Here is a 6,485-nt window from a genome sequence, read left to right as displayed (position 1 = left end):
CAATTTCAAGTGGAAATTGGTCTTAACTGGGGCAGAAGATCTGGAGGAAATCCAAAATATATGTATTATTGTCTTCATGTTTCCTGTAAGGCTTTCCATAAACCACATTTTTTCTGCATAGAGGACATTCAGAATATGTCCTTAAAAGCAACAAAAGGGTCAGATAGTGGTTATTTAAAGGAGATTTTACTACGTCACTGTAGATAAGATGTTTCTCCAAGGATGCACACCAATTGACAGCAACCTCTAGGCCTTGGGTTATTGAAGGAGGAGGGAGTCGTGGCATATTTAGACATAAACATTCACATCAACTTTATAGGCAGATGTATTTGTTTAAAATGTTTAGATACAATTGTAATTTTTATAACAGCAATTAAAATTGAAGGGTAATTTTAAGAAAATGTAGTACAATATACATATGAACTTTATCAGAGAAGAATTTTAAACCAAGGGAAAGTTCCATAAATAACTTTGAAAAGAAAACATATAATGAATTTAATTCTCCAACAAAGATGTCATTTTATGTGGAGTGAGAATTTACACAGTTTCTGTAAATCAGAGTCAACTTGGAGGAGTCTCTGACTACTTAACACCTGTGATCACCATGGGTCACTCCTATGTTTGAACTGTAGTCGTTCAAGGGCAAAAGAGACTCATTCTATTCCCTTAATCAAAAGGGAATGGACGCCATGGAGACATGGGTAGGGGCTAAATTATGTGCACTGTGCTCTCAGAGAAAGAATATTGAAATATCCATCATTATGCTCCTTGAGTAGAACTTTATCTGCCGGAACAAGCCATGCTGTTAAACGCTACACGTCTGTGAGGGGTGACCACATTAAAAATTCCTACTGATCAGGGGATCGTGAGGTCCTTGTTGGGTAGGAAGAGTTTCAGATTGGGAGGATCATTCGAATGTCACAGTAATTTTGAAATCTGGTTCCAGGTCAGGGTAACATTGAGAATCTGAGAATATTGAAGTCCCCGATGATCTCTGCTCTCTTAAATATGGAATCTCTAGTTCTTTTTTCTTAAGAGTTCTATCTCCACATGGGAGTTGGAGGTTTATACTCTTCCACCAATCGTTAGATATTTTAGATAAATGTAATAACGAATTCCTTTTTTTTTTTTAACAGCTTTATTCATTTTTTGAAAGATAGACTGTGAGTAGGGGAGGGGCATAGAGAGAGGGAGACAGAATCTGAAGCAGGCTCCAGGCTCTGAGCTGTCAGCACAGAGCCCAACCCACGGCTTGAACCCATGAAATGTGAGATCATGACCTGAGCCGAAGTGGGACGCTTAACCAACTGAGCCACCCAGACGCCCCAAGAATAACTCATTACTTTCAAAGTGACTTTAAAACATGTTTGCATACCTATACAACCCTTATTATGTGAGAAGTTTATGACCAATCCATACAAATAATAACTTTTGAGAAACTAAAAAAAAATAATTGTGTCTGTTGATTTTTATCAGGGTGTATTCAAACAAAACACCAAAACTATCAGCCAAGATTGTGAACTGGTATCCAATATCGTATTTTTAGTAAAATCATCAATTTTTTTTAAATGACTGAATAAGAATATTAATGTGATCCATGTAATTGAAAGAAGTCAACATTAACCAATGTGTATTTGACTTGAAATGTATAGAGAGATAGATATAGTTTTTTTAACTGAACAGATTCAGGTATTGTGATCAACTCCCGAGCAACTACCACCTCTGTTCTCCAGATTGTGGCCTCTAAATGCAACTTCTTACAGGGGCACCTGTGTGGCTCAGTCCGTTGAGCATCCGACTTCAGCTCAGGTCGTGATCTCACAGCTCATGGGTTCGAGCCCCGAGTTGGGCTCTGTGCTGAGCTATAAAAAACTTATAAAAAGCTTATATAAAAAGCTATAAAAAACTTCTTTGAATGGGAGGCAATAAGAAGGAACTGTACTACCTCTGAAGTGTTCTTCACAATAAACTGAACTAGAACTTGAGTAAGCCACTAGCAAAAATTACACCTTTAGTGTGACTGACTGGGACAGCATATGAAGCAGTATCAGTAGGATGTAATAAGTTGATAGAACATCTTAAATTATTCTAGATAAATGATCCATTTTTTTATAAGAATAAGAAAAAGAGGGGGACTTATTAATTGCCAAACTCTTAATAGAAAAACACAAATTATATGGGGGTGAGTAAGGGAAACATGAGCTCTTATTGTTATTTAATGATATTATTGAGTAGTTATTGTAGGTATTAGAAAGGTACTCAGGTCCTCCTTATGAAGGAATCCAATCTTTACATCCCATGTCATTGTGTAGGAGTACGTTCTTGATTATTTACTTGAGAATATAACTATACATATGATTTTTTTTGTTAAATAATCTGGTGTGGATAACATGGGTGACAGTATAGATGAAATGAAATGACTGCGTGCTGGTAATTTAACTGTTTAAGGTGGTGATAAGTCTGTGGGCCTTATGCTGTTATCTTTCACATATATTTGAAATATTCCATTATACCAGTTTTCAAAGACATTTTCTTCTGTTAATAATATTTTCTAAGTTTTGTGTCTTTAAGGCAATATTTTTCAACCTAGACAATACACATTTTATTCTTAGCATTTCATTGTTAAATTACTTTATTCTTACCGTACTTAATTTTTTTTTCTGTCTTTAGACAGGACTCTTAAAACCAAGTGACATCTGTATCCAGAGGGAACAGATAAATGAGCAGTTTGGAAACTAAAGAAAGTAAAACCCGCCTAAAATACAGATGCTTATAAGCTTGTCAGTTAATGAAATGTATCAGATTTTCCCATAATTCTAAATGTAAGGGATCTAGCTTAGTATATAAATCACCATGATACTCAAAAGAAAGGAATCACATTAGGGAAACTCTTTGGGGCAGGTATCCAAACCAGGTCTATTTTGTATGAACCTTTGTGGAAAGTCAGTGCTTTCACTCAGATAAAAAACCTTATTAGTGATGGAAAAAGAGGCAGAGATCTGAAATAAATTAATAGAAAATTAAATTCAACAAGATTTTAAAGGGAGACTTCCATAAGAAGAATGCTCTGTCTTTAAGAAATACTCTGTTTGGGAGCACCTGGGCGGCTCAATAGGCTAAGCATCAAACTCTTGATCTCGGCTCTTGTCATGATGTCATAGTTCTTGAGATTGGGCCCCACGTGGGGTTCTGCACTGACAGCATGGAGCCTGCTTGGGATTCTGTCTCTCCATCTCTCTTGGCCCCCCCCCCCCCCGTGTGTCTCTCAAAATAAATAAATAAACTTAGAAGAAGAAGGAGGAAGGGGAGGAGGAGAAGGAGGAGGAGAAGAAGGAGTAGGAGGAGAAGGAGGATAGGAAGGAGAAGGAGAAATAATGCTCTGTTTGTGGTGTCTGGGTGGCTCAGTCGGTTAAACATCTGTCTCTTGATTTCGGCTCAGGTCATGATCTCATTGTGAGATCCAGCTCCAAGTCAGGCTTCATATTGAGCATGGAGCCTGCTTGGGATTCTCTCTCTCTCTCTCTCTCTCTCTCTCTCTCTCTCTCTCTCTCAAAATAAATAAATAAACTTAAAAAAAAAAACTTAAAATCAGTAGTAAACAAATAGCAGAGATAGACTTATTTCCAAGACAGAAAGTCTAATATTGTAAATGATTTAATTAACACAGTGTCTTTTTCATGTAATTCAAGTGAAAATTTATAAATTTTTCTTTTTTTTCTTTTTAACTATTATTTTAAGTAGTCTCCATGCCTAATATAGAGCTTGAACTCACAACCCTGAAATCAAGAGTCAAATGCTGTACCGAGTGAGGCAGCCAGGCACCCCTATGTTTTTCTAATACTACAAAACAAAAAATGTAAACATACCCAATTATATACTATATATTATATACATTCCATATTACATAATGTATTATATACCTTCTATAAATTTACACAAGTTCAATGAAGAGAACTTGCTGTGTTAGATACAAAGACCATTAACCACAACTTGTCATTGCTGAAGACGTACACGGATCAATAGCACAGATCAGAGTCAGTAAACCAAAAACTGTGTTGGATGAAAGTAAATCAAGTATTTGGGAAAATTATTTATTTAATACATGGTTAAACTACTTGGAGATTTATTTGAAATAGTAGAGGTAAATTTATTTTTTTAAGAGGTAAATTTCTTGCTCTCATCTTAGAATTAAATTATACCCTATATCTTAACATAAAGATGTCAAATCTGCCATGTAAAAATATTAGAGTATATTTTTATAAATCTGTTTTGACACATCATTACCATGCGTAGCCCAAATCAGAGGCCATTTTTTTCATTAACATGAAAGTCGAGATAAGTAAAGATGTACCAGCAATGAATTAAACTTAAATACAAAGAAATTATTTAACTGTGTAGATTATAAAGGAGGACAAATAGCAGGATCTCACTATAGATATTAATCATTTAGATAATCTATTTTAAAAATGCTGGCACTGTGTATGAACAGGTGATACTCGGAAGTAAAAACATTGTAAAATTATGAAATGCTTGTTTCTAAAATAATAAAGTGAACTCAATTGAAAATGACATTCCATTATTTTCAGGTGTAATCGTTTTTAAGTTTATTCATTTTGAGAGAGAGAGCACATGAGGAGACAGAGAACATGAGGAGGGAGGGAGAGAGAGAAAGGATCCCAAACAGGTTCCACACCGTCCGCAGATGCAGGGCTCAAACTCCTGAACCTCCAGACCATGACCGGAGCCGAAACCAAGAGCCAGGTGCTTAACCCACTGAACCATCCAGGTGCCCCCCAAAGCTGGTGTCTTTCACACAGGGTCCTTCACGGTGTCCCTCAGCTTAATGATATTTGTCCCACCATGAAGCTTCTCCAGAACCCTAACCTCTCCTTTTATCTTTTTTCTTCACTGGCTTGAGAATTTTTACAACCACTGCCTCGCTGTTGGTGATGTTAATGGCCTCAAATACTTCACTATGCTTTCCCGGACCACGTTTTCCAACCAGTTGGTAATCATCTTGGTGACCTAAGCTCCGGAGGCATGCCTCCTAGTCACGGTACTCGTGGCTCCTCCGGCTTTGCACTTGGCCTGGACCCGGCCCTGCTTTTCGCATCGGGTGGGGCGTGGTGGACGGGACTGGGGGCGCCGCTGGGCCCAGAGGGCAGCAGCTCACAGTGGCGCAGGGCAGGAGGCCACGCCAGGCCGCGCCTACAGGGCCAGGACGGGGTGAGAGCGAGGGGTGGGCTCCCCCAGCGGCAGCGGCAGCGGCAGCCGGGAAAGGGGCAGAGCCAGGGAGCAAAGAAGGACTATTTTTTTCTTTTATTATAATTATTATTAAAAAATTTTTTTTAATGTTTTGAGACAGAGGCAGAGCATGAGCAGGGGAGGGGCAGAGAGAGAGGGAGGGAGACACAGAATCCGAAGCAGGCTTCAGGCTCCGAGCTGTCAGCACAGAGCCCACACGGGGCTCCAACTCACAAACCACGAGATCATGACCTGAGCCGAAGTTGGACGCTTAACCGACTGAGGCACCCAGGCGCCCCGATATTTTTTCTTTTTAATAAGAGATCTAGGGGTGCCTACATGGCTCAGTCGGTTAAGCGTCAGACTTCAGTTCAGGTCATGATCTCAGGGTTGTGGGTTCGAGTCCCGCGTGGGGCTCCGTGTTGACAGCTCAGCCTGGAGGCTGTTTCAGATTCTGTGTCTTCCTCTCTCTCTGCTCCTTCCCTGTTCGCTCTCTCTCTCTCTCTCTCTCTCTCTCTCTGTCTCTCTCTCTCTGTCTCTCTCTCAAAAATAAATAAACATAAAAGAGAGAGAACAGAAACACATGAATCTTCAGATCAGTGTGATTATCAACCACTCCAGCCCGATAAAATTGTAGCAATGCACAGGGCAATAATGGCTCACAACGTCCACCTGATCATAGTGGCTTTGTGAGTCACAGGGAGAATCTCAGTTTAGTGCCCTTGCTCACAGAGAGGGGAAGGCGAGCCAGCCTGTCACTAAAGAGTCTCTGGCCACTAAAGAGTCTCTATTAGTTTCTCTTTGAAAATAACAGCGTATAAAATGAGGTAGGTGGGTAAGTGGATGGTGTGGCCACACACTATGTATGTATTTAGATAGAAAGATAGATGATAGATAGATAGATGATAGATGGATAAGAATGGATCCAAAGAACAGCTGAGGTCCCTAAAGGGTAGAGAGAACGTCAGATTTGTACAAGGACAAGACTATTGAAGCACCTTTAAAATCTGGTTACCTGTTGGAGTAACATTTGTGTTTTGAGACTATGACAGTCCTGAGTATTCCTCTTGTCTGTCCCCCACAAACTCTTTTTTAACGTTTATTTATTTTGAGGGAAAGAGAACGCAGGGGAGGGGCAGAGAGAGAGAGTCCCAAGCAGCCATTCTCATCACGGAGCCGGACATGGGGCTTGAACCCACAAACTGTGAGGTCACCACATGAGCTGAAATCAAGAGTCCGAG

This window comes from Felis catus, chromosome E2 (assembly GCF_018350175.1).
Source record: "Felis catus isolate Fca126 chromosome E2, F.catus_Fca126_mat1.0, whole genome shotgun sequence".
NCBI lineage: Eukaryota > Metazoa > Chordata > Mammalia > Carnivora > Felidae > Felis > Felis catus.
Note: the sequence above shows the minus strand (reverse complement) of the source record.